At 42.3% G+C, this 15,954-nt stretch overlaps 1 pseudogene; it reads right to left on the reverse strand.

The window, feature by feature from the left end:
- Positions 1-3,618: 3,618 nt before the first annotated feature.
- Positions 3,619-15,723, reverse strand: LOC124243816 (40S ribosomal protein S6-like; annotated as a pseudogene).
- Between the last annotated feature and the right edge of the window lie 231 nt (positions 15,724-15,954).

Here is a 15,954-nt window from a genome sequence, read left to right on the forward strand (position 1 = left end):
TGAGGCCCACTGGGGTGGCGCTGACCAGGCTAAGCTGAGAAGGCTCTGCCTTCTGGTGATCCGCTCTGCTCCCTGCTGGCTCAGGCGCCCTGATGCTTCTGAAGTGGAGTCGGCCCCTTGGCTCAGAACCACATGGGTTATTTTAAACTCATGATTTTTAACAACTGCTACCGCCAGGCTTGCTGGATTTCCATACATGTTCAAAAGCCGTGAATTTATTCTCTGACTGGCCAGGATGCTGAAAATGTCAGACTCTAAGGATTCCCATGGTCAGAGTCAAACAGGTTTTTATCTCCACATGCTGGGCAGTGCTGTTTCCCTGAATATTTATCAAAGCAGATGAGCAACCACGTGTCTCCTTATGTGAAAATCTCTGTCCTTCACGTCAGCTAACAAGCAGGGATTTCTACCAAGGATTCCTCTGAGCACAACAGGCTGACCTCAGACTCCACACATTTTGGAAAGCAATGGGGTGTTTCTAGCTGGCCAACCAGAGTAAACATTTCCAAAAACTGTCACTGTCTATCACGTGGAGACTCCTGGCGCTGTCTCGTGTCATCTGTACATGGGAAAACTGGTAATTAGTCACACATAAAAATAGTGAAGGAAGAGAGCTGTGTTTCTATCGATTATTCACCAATTTCTGAACACTTAGTGTTGCGTCATCCAATTCTATTTGCTATGCTCTATTTTTTTCTCTTGTGTTTCCAATAAAGTGTTCACTTCCTGGTGTGCCTGGACTTTGACACACTCAGGAAATCTCTGGTGCTGCCAGTCCCAGGTGGCAGAGAGTGGCGACACTCTCGAGGGCTGCAGGGAGCAGGGCTCAGGGACAGGCAGGCCGTCCGTGGCCTTCCTCCAGTCTCTGTCTTCCTCTCCTCTGGCTTCTGCCTCCCCCGATCCTTTCGTGGGTCCCTCTGACATTGCGCCTGTGAGCCGCACACGCAGCCCCCAGCCACATACCCCTCTCTTCTTTGCCATCATGTGATGTTTGAGAGCCTAGTGACAAATTTACCATGATGCTAGGCTTTCAAAATGACCCGCAACTTCATTAGAAAGGAGCCCGTTTTCGTAATCTTTCTTTCTGGCTAGCTCCACATTAACGTCTCCAGAGGTCTCCACATATATTCCCAGCGCATGTGCTGTCAGGAAAGATACAGGCCGAGTGAATCAAGTCCTCTCCTGGGAAGCATTCTGTCTCCCCCAACCCCTCCATCTTTCCCCAAGTGGACACTGGGATAAGAAAGCTCCAGGTGATGGCCCTAGACGGGGAGAAAGAACACCCTCATCCCTACAATGTAAATTCTAACTTCCAATTAAGTAAATTTAGTAAAGAGTGGAGATGAGAATGTGGCAGAACACAAAGACTCCCTCAGTCCCACTTGTCTACTGAAACTGAATCATAACACTCCAATGGCAATGAACCTGAATTGCCTGATATCCATTTCTGTCACAACCAGCCTTGGGTTTCTGCCTCCAAGGGAATGTGTTCATTACAGTTAAGAGAAATGTGAAACAGGGGAGGGGAAGTGACATTCTTATTCAACATCGTGTCTTGCTCCATCGAGTTTTCACTTATTTTTCACATCTATCTTTTTATGGAAAATTCATAGGGGCTGTAATTACTGTTAGAAAGAAATAGGTCAGAAACACTCTTCTGCTTGCAGAGAGGGCGTTAGAGGTGAAAAAGGCACCAGAACAGAGACACTGCCTGCTACTGTGTCCTCCTGTCTTGGATTAAAAGCTGGTCAGCACCATCCACCAAGAGAAGGCACAAAAAATGAAACCAGCCCTTACCCGTCAGGAGTCAGAGAGATGGATTCTATCCTTGTTGATAGCTCCGAGCAAAACTGCCAGTCGTCTACCTTCTCAATCCTTTCTAATTCCATTTTTCCAAAGTTTAAAATGATGCAACCATTTAAAATGTATGCCATGTTATACAGAGAAAGAAGCTGAGCTCAAGACTCAGAAAACGGCTGCTAGCAACAAAACAAAGGGAGGGCAGAAATATCCAGGAGAGTGACACGGCATCTCAGACTCACACCTGTGGCCAGTTGGCTCCCCACGTGTCTGAAAATGTTGCACAGTGCTGTGCATGCCATAGCCGTGGGGCAGAAGGAAGGATTCATTCGCTCAGTGCCTAGGAGCCAGTTGGAGCATCCAGCAAGTATTTGACCTGCCAACTGATGGTCACTCCCGCCCAGCTCCATAGCTGTCTTCTGCATCTAAGGCTTCCTGTGCAACCCTTTTCCGTAACAGTGACTTTCTTAGTTTCCCTGTCTGCAGCCTGACATGGTTCTTGTTCCTCATTTCACCTCTTCCCAGGAAAACCAGCCTGGTGGAAGCATGAAGCTGAGGATGAGGAGAGGTTAGATTCCAGGGAAGAAATTTCGGTAGACACATTCTTCCAAACTCCATTTAGATGTTTAAAAAATTGGGGGCAATTTGGCTCTCTCCTACTCATGTAGTTTGAATGTCCACCAGGGTTCTTATAGGTCAATTTGATTCAAACACTCAATTTTAAGCCTTGTAGGAACCCAGAGCCCTTACATGAGTTCTCTTGATTCTTGGTGGTTAGCTTGCTCAGGGCGCCTTCTCTCTCCACCCTGTGTGCAGATGAGCTGCCTCAGTCACTGCCAAGGCACAAGCCTCACCTGTCACCTGAGTCCATAATACATGCAGTCACACGATGCACGGATATGTTAACTTTCCTGGAGATAGGAGGAATCTTAGGGAAATGTCCAATCACACAACACGTGGACTTCAGCAAATCCTCTCTCTCATTGACCCCAGTGGCGTTCTTCTATCTGTCTGCTCCCTCCTTACCCCTTTTCTAGAATAATAGACACATTTCTCTCTCTGTCTTCTCTGGAACCAGCAGTATTCCTTCCAGGGGACCATGAGATGTCACTGGCTATCCCCAAGCTCTGCCAGAGTCTTTTCCAAACATAAATACAGTTCTCTTCTTAAGGGGAATTCCAGTGTCAGGTGTTTATCTAATAACATCGACTACTTTTTATCAATCATCTTGGCCATCCCAGAAGTGACGTGTCCCCGTGGGCTAAAGGGGGGATTGAACAATGAAGCATCAAAAGGGGAAAAAAAGAAGTTAGTTAACTTACAACCTGCTGCCGAGCCAGACTTTTCTCAGATCTTAAGTTCTCCTGTTGTAGGTGTTAGACAGAAACAAACGGACTGTGCAGGATTTTGTGTTATTCTGTTGGGACACATCCTAGGAGAAACAGCCCTTGGTTCATTGGGTCTTGTGAGTGATCCCCCCTAATGGATGCTTTCCCAACCCACTGTCACCTGGAGCAGTGTTGAGCCCTGATTTTGTGACTCCCTTCCAGAAGTGCCCTCTAGCACATATGAAGTTAAATATAATGCAAATTTACTTCTTATTGAGACTATGTTGTCATTCCAGGGTGTCAGCAAGATTCCAGGGTTACGAGTCATGCCTTTAAAGTTGCTTTCTTTGCATTTCTTTACATGGCCAAGGAGTGCCTCTGTCTTATAGTCTTCTTGGGCTGCCATAACAGACTGGGTGGCTTAAGCAACAGAAACTTTTCTCTCTTTTTTTGATGTCTGATCTTATTTATTTGTTACTCTTAGAAAGTCCTATTTTTGACTAGACTCGGACTTAGAGGTAGAAGCTCTCAGAGGGGACCGCCTCCGTCTCTTGGTAATCTGTTCCTGGAGTCTTTCTTTGGCCTCCTTCATTCTGTTGGCCAAAAGTTGAGCATATTATGCAGCCTCTTCCTTATTTTTCTTAGTACACTGTTTCTTCAGAGCAACATGCCAACGTTTGTGTTGTAAGACAAGTGAGTAACAAGATGCCGAATCTCAGGTGATTTGGTCCCAGGTTTCTTACCTTCTTTGTTTAGGGGCTTCCTGGCAACATATTGGCGGACAACATCTTCTTTAGAGAGATTGAAAAGTTTGCAGATTCAGCTAGCTCTTTTGGGCCCCAGGTGACAAGGCACAGTAGCATCAATGAGTCCAGGAATATCCTTCTCTCCTTTTTTACAATGACCAAGTTGAGAACACTCAGATTGGCATCCACAATGCAACTCTGCAGAGATTTGCGCTTTCTTTCTCCGGTCCTCCTCAGTCTGTAACAGGAACGCCACTTACTCAATAGCAGACAGATGTGGTCACAGGTCAAGACTCCCTGCTTCTTGGGGAAACCTTGCTTGTCATTCCCACCATGGATTCAGACCACAAAACCCTTCCATTCTTCACCCAGAGCATCAGCAGCAACTTCTGTGGCCATATGCTTCTCATAAAATGGACGAAGTTGCATTCATTGTCCACTTCAATGAGATTTTGGCAGCCAGTGGCTGGGACAGAAATGTTCAGCTTCACCCTGAAGGAGCTGACCACCTCCAAGGCACCACAAAAAAGAATCAGAAACTCATTTTCTCACAGTTCTGGAGGCCAGAAGTCCAATATCAAGGTGCTGTCAGGGTTGGCTTCTGGTGAGACCTCCCTTCCTGGCTTGTAGATAGCCCTTCTCACTCTATCCTCACACGGCCTCCTCTCTGTGCCTGGGAAGAGAGAGAGATCTCCGGTGTCTCTTCCTCTTCTTATAAGGACACTAGTCCTATCGGATTAAGGCCCCATCCTTAATGACCTCATTTAACCTTAATTACCTCCCTAAAGACCATATCTCCAAGATATAATCACATTGGGAGTCAGGGCTTCAATATATGAATTTGGGAGGGGAACAATTCAGCCCATAACAACCCGGAATCACATTTCTCCTACACGGAGCAACTTCAAAAAGTGGCCTTATCAAGACAGCCATCAGTTTTCGTAGCACAGATGATTTCTGAGATGAAACCATATATGTGAGCTTTTTATGCTTTATAGCTTAAAATGTTTTATAGCTTAAAAATGCCTTTACAATCCTTATCACATTGGGTTCTTACAACCCTGAGATAGAGGCAAGGCAGGTAGACTTCTCCTCACTTCAAGATGCAGGAACAGGTTCGCAGAGGAGAGCTGGCCTCAGAGATGCCTTTAGCTGGTGAGGGGCAGAGCTGGGACTGGAGTCTGCAGTCTCAGTCTCTAGGATGTTTCTAGTGCAGGATAATGCCTCATGGTGAGGTCTCAATATCTACACATGGGCACAGACACCATGATAAGGGTTTTCAAGAACATATGAAATAAGAAGATAATATCAGACGCATTAACATGTTGCCTTGGTGGTGGGGGGATAGAAGCGAGAGTGAGTAATGGTGATAAAAGGAAATAATCAGACAGAAACAGGAGAGGGTTCTAGCACCAATCTGGGCAATAGTGTGACATGAACCAGAGGCTATGATTAGCTCAGCCCTCTGCACCTGTGGAAAAAAGGAAAGACGTGGTTGGATGCCCAGAGTGTCTCTGACATGAGAGAGTTATAGACAGCACTAGAAACCTAAGCCACCTTATCTAAGCCACCATCTTGTAATAAACATGAAGGGAAACTCGGAGTTCTACTCAACACAGTTGTCATTCCCAAACCTTACGTCATCATGTCCTTGCCTCACTGGAGTTTTAACCTAACTGGTATTGAATTATCTTGCTCTTTTGAGAGACTGTGTTTTGAGGTAAGAACATAACTTTGGAGTGAGGCATATCGGGAGTGAGAGCCGAGGGCTCCCTGTTCCCTGCCGAGAAAGTAGCCTTGCCAAACAGGTTCTCTCATCTGTCAGATGGGACCAAATTACGTACCCAGCAGGATTTTATGAGAACTGGAGCGGTGCATGTAACAAGTCCAGTTCAAGTGTCTAACAACATAGAAAGTGTTCAATAAAGGCAGGATTTATATTTTAATTTCCAGTGAGGTGCCAGGGAAGAATGGATTGAGGGGCTCAGAGGTGCTGGAATGCATCCGCCCACTGCAAGAGGCAATTAACAAGTGAGCAGATTTCGGGACAGGTTTCCATTGGGGAAGTCATCTATGAGAGCGTGAAGGCATGCAGTTCTGTAGTTATTAAATATCAGCCATAATTAAACATATTTGCAAGAGTTCAGCAGTAACAGTATATGTTCTTTCTTAACTCTTTGGGAAATTATGTTAAAGGAATCATCTCATGATTTCCTGAAGAAAACGCCTAGTTATTGTGAATCACAGAGAAAATGGTGACCTCAGACCAAGAAATGGTCAATGATGGACGTCCTGTACTGCTCACTGGGGATTTACTAACTTTTAAAAAATGGCTAAACAGGAAAGCTTCCTGTTCAAAGGACCAGGAAGTGCTCCTTGTTGGAAATAGAAAAAGTCCCTCTTATAAAAACAAGGTTACTTTCTTTGTGTTAAAAATTATCATCTTTTCCTCCTGTTTTCCTTGAGGCTTAATGGTAAATGGGGGCCAAGTGGGGATGATTACAGACAAATGAGTGTTGTAACTTCTTTAGGGAGGTTTTTTGTCAATTAGAGAAGTAGATTCAACTCCCCTTGCCTTTGAGTTTTGAGTGTGTGTGTGTTTATATGTGTATGTTTGTGTGTGAGAGAGAAAAAAAGAAGGAGATAGAGACAGATTATTCTAGTAGAATGGATATAGTCAACTCTCTATTAGAGAGAAGATCTGGGACCCAAAGTGAAGTTTCAGCGATGCTTCCAGTTTGTTAACTGCAAACAGAACTTTCTTATATTCTGTGCTCTTCACAGGTATTACATAGATTAATGGAGAGAGAATACTAAGATTCCAGATGCAGTCTCTCTTGCTCTGAGTTTAGCTTCTTCTCCCTTGTCTTGGCACTTTGCCCTTGCAGGCCAGAATGCTCTGAAATGGACACTCCATCTTAAAGGGATGTTATGTGTCTCCACTGCTGCTCTATGGTTCATATTACAACTCTCTTTCCCTTTTATAGCTATACTTCTTAAATAAGTTAATACAGATCATTTCTCATGACCCCCCCATTCAGTTAGTCCCCTGTGATCTGCATATACTCTCTACTAAAAATGTACTCTTAAAGTTTTTAACAATCTCCTAATCAATATTCATGTCTTTTTTTGATCTGTAAGTTCCTTAAATGCACTGGATATCTACTCTTTCCTATCTACACTTTCTCCTCCGAGAAAGTTCGTGTACCCACATATTTCTCAATTGCAAATCCCTGGTCTTAACCTTGTTGCTTTTGCCTCAGTCTGAAATATTCAAGTAAAGGTTTTAACATCTTTGGTTCTCTCATTAATTTAATGAGTTATATAAAAGTTTTGAAATGTGTTCATTCTATATTTGTCATGTTATGAGAGTCGCAATTTTATCTTTTTTAAAAAATTACTAACAGTTGTTTTTTAACTCTATGGCCCCTGAGATACCTCTAAAAAATTTGTAAACTATAATTTGTTAACATAATAAACAATCTCCCACCCTCAGTTGACTTTCAGATTGCTTTCTTCAGTTCCTGTAAACTTTGGGGCCCGAAACATTGATCTGAGTGGGGTGATCTGAGTTTCAGTACAATTGGATTCTGCCCTACAGTAGGGGCTCTCAAACTTGAAGCTGTATCAGAATCATCTCGAGAGCTTGCTAAAGCAAGTTTGCTGAACCCAATCCCAGAGTTTTGAGTCAGTATGTCGGAAGTGCGAGCAAGACTTTGCGGTTCTAACAAGTTCCCTGGTGATGGTGATGCTGATGCTGATGGCCTGGGGACAACACTTTGAGAAGCACTATCTGAAAGTAAGCCTAAATTTACTGACTACATTGCTTAGAAGGATCAGCTTATATTTGTCTGAAGATTCCACTTTATCAATGACAGCTCTTTTTCCCCCATAAATTTGAGAACCATTTTCTCATTTGATTAAAGGTTACTGAGATTTCTGCTAAATACGTTAGACCATTGCTCTCATCCCCTGCACCAAAATTCTTTATATCCAAAAGTAAGTCAAACAAATCTGTGTGTTGTGTTTGAGTTGGTAAAGTAAACAGCCAACCCCATCCCTCATCCCCCAAAAGAAATTATGTATTCTGTTTCTTGACCCTTGACATGAGGCTTTCTTGGACTCAAAATATCAAAATCGCAGTGTAGTTTTCAATAGGCTATTTAAACCCTATTCATTGCATGCTCACTGGTTGATTTTAATATCGACATTGCTAAGTTTGCAGTCCATTTTTGTCAATAATATGACAATTGCATATGCAGTCAACTTGGAGTATTTACAATTTGTATATACGCAATGCTTTAACTGAGAAGTATAAAAATACATCTCCAAAATCTACGCACGCACAGCTGCTTATGTTAATGCGATTTTACTATCAGGCTGTCTTCACTAACATAACTTTAGCATTCTACTGTCTTTGTCAACGCAATTTTACCATTCCAAGAATCTCTTGCCCAGGAAGATAAAAGTTGCAAATAACTCTATTGCTTATTCCAGGAACTTCCCCAAACACCATTTAAATGACGTCAAACTGTTCAACTCTTCAACAGATAGTATCAAACATCTGTTACCTCATCATAGCTCTTTAAAACACTTGCCTCAAAATCTTTTCCTTGCTGTGTCCACAAATCCTAAACTATTATATCATGATACTTATCCAATCCTAATCAAACACATGCATTGAAAGATCCACCTTAAACCAGACTCCAAAAGTCCATGTACATCCCTATCTAAGCAGCTGCTCTCTCTTACCACGGTAAGAATAAACTCAGCTTTGTCTTATCAACAGGTTATTTTAGTGGTTTTTTTCAGGGAGCCAGCATTTGCCAATCTGGGAGCTCCCACCAAGATGCGATCTAGACCTCCTCACTGTAGTAGCTCAAGACCCTTGACTAGGACATGAGTCCCCTTGACCTCCTGTTAAGGGCACTCAGTAGAAATGCAAATTCTTAACTCTGCCCCACCCCAAAACCTACTCAATCAAAAACTCATGGTGAGCTCCCAAGATGCTGAGTTTAACTTTTAGGAAAAAAGGGCCCATTTTAGGAATTCTCTATTATCTGCTCATATTTGGAAAAAACAAATTATTCTTGGTGCAAACTGCCTTAGTATAAGCAATTGTTTCTCTCTGTCCTTGTCATTCCGTTGTACATTTATAAGAGGAAAGTTCATGGAAAAGAGGATAAGCAGAGGTCCCAAAAAGTCCCTTTACCAAACTGGTCCTGGGACCTGAGAAGTTCAGAAGGTTTCTTATCAGACCTTGTCTTCTGAACAAACTGTCCTGGTCACATCCCAAGCCTAGGAGGACTTTCCTCGTTCTTGATTTGTTTTGTCCATGGAGTTCAGCTCTGGGAAAGATCTCTCCAAACTTTTCCATCTTCTATGATTACTCAGAGATGGCCTGGCCATTAGGCTGGTGGGCTTGAGCCCTAAGGTGCACAAACCACCCCTCTGACCGTTTCCAGACTCCTATGGGTTTGTCACCATCCACATCTACGTCTGCATCCCCTCTGTGCCGACTGTCTAGTTCTCACATTTTTTACACTACAACTCCAAATCATGAGCTTAACTTTCTAAATGACACAATTTACCAGGGATCAGGTAGAATTATAGTAGTCACTTTGGGAGAACTTGTGAGAGAATCAAAATTGTTCATTTGAGAGGCACGTAAGAACTGAAAAGAGAACAAAATTTCAAAATTTCAGTTGGGTAGACCCAACTGTCTACCAATTTTGATTGGTATAAGAAAGCATCTAAAAGAAGTTCAGATCCAAAATTGTTTCCTTCAGGAAATTCTTGGCCAAAGAAGACGAAAATGTGGAAAACGTAAAACTATCTTCCTTTTTGATTCTTTCAAATCACAAGATGAACCTAATAGCCTTTATCCTTTTCCATCGTACTATACATCTTCATTTCCCTCTACTCTTTCTCTCCCTCTGGCACACTCCCCTTCCTGCCTGGCTGGCCAGAAGCTCCCAAAGCTCAATTAACTCCTAAAATTAAACTGCCCTGGGAACAGGGAAAACCTCTTATGGTTGATTTTAAGCCCAGGTTTCACTCTGAATTGAGAGCCATTGTCAAAGAGTTTCCAAATCCTATAAAATACAGAAAGAAATCTGCAGAGGAGTATAGGATAGTTTTAGAAACCAATAATCTGGGGCTTCCAGATTTATACCAATTAATTAGTACACTAGTGAAAACTCAGATGCAGAAAATCAGGAGAATAAGGCAGAATGGGAAGATCTCAAGGGCAACTAAAAAGAGCCCTAGTTACACGGGGATCTAGAGAGCTTTAGGAAAGCCAGAAGTACTGAGCACAATCTTTTGATGGTTATGCCCAGACTTTCCTTTGCAAACAGACTGGGCCATGACATGGTCTCGTAGGCAGAGCAAAGATGAGTTCATTTGATACTTCAAGGACAGGCTCTTTACGACCTTTGGGCAGAATTTAGGAGTAGATCCTGAGGCAGATGGGACCCCAGCTTTCTTCTCACTTTTTGCCAGTAGTCTTAAACTAGAAAGAGGGGATTTAATATGAAATAGAAAACTAGAATGAGAAGCAGCCCCATTACCAAGCCTCCAATACCTCGCTGAATATTTTGAAAAAGGCTTAGAACAAAGCCAGAATAAGACTCAGCATAAATTTGTGGCTTTACAGAAAACAAAAATAACAACAAAAAACTGGTAGATGTTTCCACCCCAGTCATTCTATAAGGAAAAATGCAGTCTTTTGATGAAGACACGAGTAGTTGCTGTAAACAAAAATGCCTTGGGAAAAGAATGACCTTGTGCTAGCCAAGAAACTGTAGGAACAAAATGAAGTGAATAATCAGTTAGGCTGCTCCAACGGGGGACAGAGCATTTAATTTCCTGTTTTAGCCTTAAATTCACAAGGAGAAATTTCTCTAAATATTAATAGAAAACTTGCAAATCTTTTATTGATACTGGTGTTGCAATATCTACCTGCAATCCTACCACTGTCATACAGCCCTGCCTTTAGAGCAAACCGCTAGAATTTGTTAGAGGAGAGCACAGAACCATTAGAACACTCAGGTGGTGGGTGTCTCTCATAATCCTCAGACACTCCCTGTGTCCCCGTCCATAACTGTCATGCTTGGATCTTTAACCAAGGAACATGTTTTCCTCCTAATGAAGACACACCTGCTAACTTCCTGGGGAGTGGTTTACTGTGCAAAGTGAATGCCAGACTAACTACGCTAATAGATCCTTTCTTGAAATCCCCTTCATCATAATGGCAGAGCTAATTCGGACATTGATTTACCAAGGTCTGCATATCTCAGTTAATCCCACATTACAGATCTCAAGGAGGCACCAGATTTCTTGTGGCAAAATATTCTACTGATATAGGTAGCATTACTGGGGCTGCGTCCATCAAGGTTAAGACTGCCCCATCTAAATGTCAACTCAAACTTGCACAATACCCTCTTAGCTAGAGTTAAAGATGAACTACAACCAGTAGCCAAAAGTCTAATGGACAAAGGACTTATCACACCTTGCAGCATTTCTTATAACACTTGTGTCATCCCTGTTAAAAACCCAGCGGATGGGGTATATATTTGTCTAGGACATGAGAATAGTTATTCCCTGCTTTCCTGTAGTACCAAACCCAAATGCTATTTTCTTTTTGCTGGCTCCTGAGGCTACAATTTTACACTAGTAAATCTGTGTTCTGCTTGTTTTAGTGCCCCCTTAGGTTGAAATAATCAATATTTGTTTGCCTTCTCCCAGAAAAATCAGCAATATATCTGCATTGTTATGGCCAAAGGTATGATTGCCGCACCTCCGACTTCTCCCGAGTCTTCAACCACAATCTCAAGGACCTAAATTCCTCGTGATTCTATTTTTAGCCAATAAGTGCATGACCTTTTGCTGTGTTCTTAAGATGGGGTGAACTCGAAGATTGATTCCATCTAGCTGCTTACTGTTTTAGCTCAGAAAGGTCATAAGAGAAGCTACAATTTTGTTAAAGTCAAGTTCATTACCTAGAACATGACCTATTCGGAGGACGTAAATTCTTTCCCTTAGCAGCCTTGGCCTTTCAAAACTTCCCCAGCCCAGTAACTGAGAGGCTATTAAGAGGATCCCTAGATCTCACTGGCTACAGCAGTTCCCAGCTTTTCCAAATCTCCCCATCACCGTAAAACTCAGTTAAATCCTCGGTGACCATCCTCTTCTCTGAGAATCTAAGCACAAACACTCCTTCCATGAGCTAACATTAACTCTTCAAAAACCTTCCACTCTAGGCCTATCTAATTATCATTGGCTTATCTAATTATATATAATATGAGAGAGTTGTGCAAGGCCTGGATTTTCTGACTCAACTTCTTGTGAATCAGCAGACACCAAGAGCTCACTCTAGTTTGTGTCTTGACCCAGTGCAAGTCTTGTCTCGTTAGGAGCACTGCCACAGCAGCTGAACTAGTGGAGGCTCTCTCTCGACTTGATTTTGAGGGTCTTCTTTAAAGTGGTGGCTGCTCGCGTTGATAGTCTTTGTTGCTGTCTGCCAAGTAGACTCACTTCCCAGGGAATCCTGTTCTTTTCTCCCTCACATATTTCTGGGCATTGTTGTAACGCTTGAATCCTGCTGCTCTTCTTCCATTATCTTCAAGAAGGGACCACTGATGACTGTCTAACATCTGTTTGCAAACTATCTAGGCCCTTGAATAGATATGCTAGAGGCTACTTAAGAAAATTAAGACTTAGTTTTGTTTGTTGATGGGACATATCTTAGATTAACAGGAAAATATCCGGTGGTTCAGAGTAGAGCTGTTTAAAAGTACTGTGGACCTCTCATGGAAAGAAGGCACTATTTTAGAGGACGAATGTTGTGATTACATCTTTCCAAACCTCTCTGATAGCCAAAATATTGCTAATGAGATGCAGGAAGCAAATAAGGAAGTGAGGAATTTAGAGACTTTTGCTAATAACCCCGTAGCACATCCTGCAGGCTCTTCAGATGGGTGATGGGATTGATTCTCTTGGTTTAGTTTGGGTACTTGCGGTCCCTGGCTGAGAAGTAGACCACAAACTCTGATCGTAAGCCTTTCTTACGATTTGTCTAGGTTGCAGTGTTCAGCTCTGTGATCTCCAGAGTGTTGCATTCTGTGTGTAGCTGCTGTCCATCTGATGATCCAACAAATGACCGTACAACAAAAAGAACAGGAAACCTGACACAGGAGTTGAAAAAATCGCACTGGAAGCTTGACTGGATTGGGACACCTCAAATCACAGTGAAGTTGTAGCTTGATCATGGTCTTAGATATTAATGGTCTGTCCTTCAGCTCAGGCTGAAGAAGCTGAGAACCAAGAGCATCTGCACTCATACAACTTTGTCTACATTGCCGTGACTTTAGAATTCCATTGTCTTCACTAACATAGCTTGGTATTCCTGTCTTCATCATCATGACTTTACTATAATTTCATTGTTCATTCCAGAAACTTCCTTAAAAACCCTTTTAGATGAGCATCAGACAGTTCAATTCTTCAACAGACAGCACCAAATAACTATATTCTCCCAAATTCTTCAAAACCCTTGACTCAAAACCTTCACCTCACTATGTCCACTATGTCTACATCCTAAACTATTACATCATCCTCTTTCTGCAATCTTAATTGAACTCTTTCCTCTCTGAGACGCTACAAAATCTCTGTCAAGTGGTGTTTTCCCTTACTGCTTTTATAAATACACTCATCTTTTATTTATTTATTTATTTTTGCAAGGAAGATTGGCCCTGAGCTAACTTCCACACCAATCTTCTTCTATTTTGCATGTGGGACACTGCCACAGCATGGCTTGATGAGCAGTGTGTACGTCCATGCCCAGGATCTGCACCTGTGAACCCTGGGTGGCCGAAGTGGGGTACTTGAACTTAACCACTGAGCCACTGGGCCAGCTCCCACAAAGACACTCTTTTGTCTTATCAACAGGTGATTTTGGTGTTTGGGGACCCAACAGGCATATTTAACAGAGATTCCTAAGCACGACTTGTAGAGTTTCATATTCAGTAAGTCTGTGAAGAGCCTATTCAGACGCCAGGTGATTCTGAGCAAAGTGCTATAAGGACCACAATTTACGTCTCTGACATCTGGCTGTATTTAACCTTAGAAAAACCAGTTAAGATTAAATGAATTAACTAACTAATTAGTCTTTGAGGCTAGGCCAATTGCAGTGGCATATACTCTGGTCCCCATTGTTCATGGGTTTTGTCCTATTCTGATTCAGGAACTCCACTTAAGCAATTTATCTATGGGAGACAAAACCCAAGAGCACTGCTACTTGATAACTAATCTCAAGAGGATCCGCTCACATTCATAGTGCACATTTCCAATAAGTGCTATCTAGGACTCCTCTTTTTGCTATCAATAAAATGTGGGAAATTAATTTAATAATCGGTACCCATTTGCTCAATACTCTAAAGGAGATTCATAAAATAATTCAAATAGGTTGTGACAATCTAGAGCATTGTTTTGCTACATAAAAAAAAAATCTTATGCATAGATCTGGGGGGAAATACGACAGAGTTTTTACCTGCATGCAAAAGAGCCAGACCTCAAAAGAAAGGGGCTTTTGGAGGAAAGAAAATAAATGCTATTTATAACTCCATTTATTACACAGCAGCCATATTGTCATTGGATAATGTTTTGGTCAGTTTTAGCAGAAACCAGGTATTCCCATTATGAATTAAGCAAGGAAATAAACAAAAAATGGGATCTCAGGAAACAATTTTTGGGTAACCCAGCCATTCCTAGATCCTGCTGTTTCTGTAATTAATGTCTGGTTTGGTGGTGCCTGCTATGCACAGCTCATCTAAGGAGACATGGATTTTAAAAATAGAAATCCTTTTCTTCTAGAAATATAAATATTTTCTGAACCGAGGACAGAGCTAAGCTGAGGGCAAACAGTCTTGAATCTGACCCATGTTTTAGCATCTCTCTTTAATGATAGGAATATATTGTTTGTCTCACAAGGTTACTTTCCATTTTAAAATCCTGAATTAATATTGATAGCTGTTTTATTCACTTGTCATTTTTCTAGACTTCATGGGATCACCACTGGTATATATTTACAAGATTAAAACCTGTGACATTAATTCGGCATCCAAAGTGAACGCTGTAAGACGTGAATAGGTGGGAGACAAGGGGTCCTGTGGTTAAATGCTTTTGAAATGCAGAGTGATACACAGGCAGGCAGGTTTCTTTACTGCAGGATTTCTCAAAGTTTTTAATACATTCATGTGTGTCATGAACCTCCAAGGGCAGAGAGGATGCCATGCGCCTCAAAATGATCTAACCAGGGAATCCTCCCGTTGGGGAAATACTGCTCCAGCCACTGCTTTTTTAGTGATCATCGTGATGTCTTCTCAGGACTCTAACACCACCAACAAGCACACCGAAACATCACAGTGAAGTTAATGGGACACGGTTCTGTAGGTGATGGTTAATTCCGTAGATTTTTTTCTTGAGCTGTATGCCTATGTTTGGATGCACATCCTGTGTGGATCTAGAGTGCACTACACGTTCTTATAGGGTCTGTTAGTTCTCCTTCCAGCTCCCATTCTGATTACTGTATGCACTTGCTTATCATTGGGCTTATCCATCAAATTAGGAACTCCCCAGGCAGGGATTTACTCCCTTCCTGTTTTTGGCAACTTGAACAGTGCCTTGCACATCCCAGGCACTTGAATACTTTGTTTTCAATGAAGAGCCACTAAATTTCAAGTCAAGGTAGAATTTTGACCCATGGTTAACATCCTCCAGTTAATCATAAGATTCCTCTTTACCTTTTCATCAGTGCACTGACATTTGGGGATACGGTGTCCCGCATGCATCGTGTATTGCGTTAGACAGCACCTTGTATGAGACATCATTAGCAGTAGAGACCCACTTGGTGGGGCTGGAAGCGGGGAGAGAACAGGATACAGGAGGATCACATCGGGCAGGGCTGGCTTTTGAATCTGTGCTCGCAGACATCCCGAGCAGCTCGCCCCGTGTTGTCCTCAGTTTCCCACGGGGTAAACGTGGCTCATGAGATTCAGAGAGTATAATAAACGAGACTTCTG

The sequence above is a fragment of the Equus quagga genome, chromosome 8 (assembly GCF_021613505.1).
Source record: "Equus quagga isolate Etosha38 chromosome 8, UCLA_HA_Equagga_1.0, whole genome shotgun sequence".
Taxonomy (NCBI): Eukaryota; Metazoa; Chordata; class Mammalia; order Perissodactyla; family Equidae; genus Equus; species Equus quagga.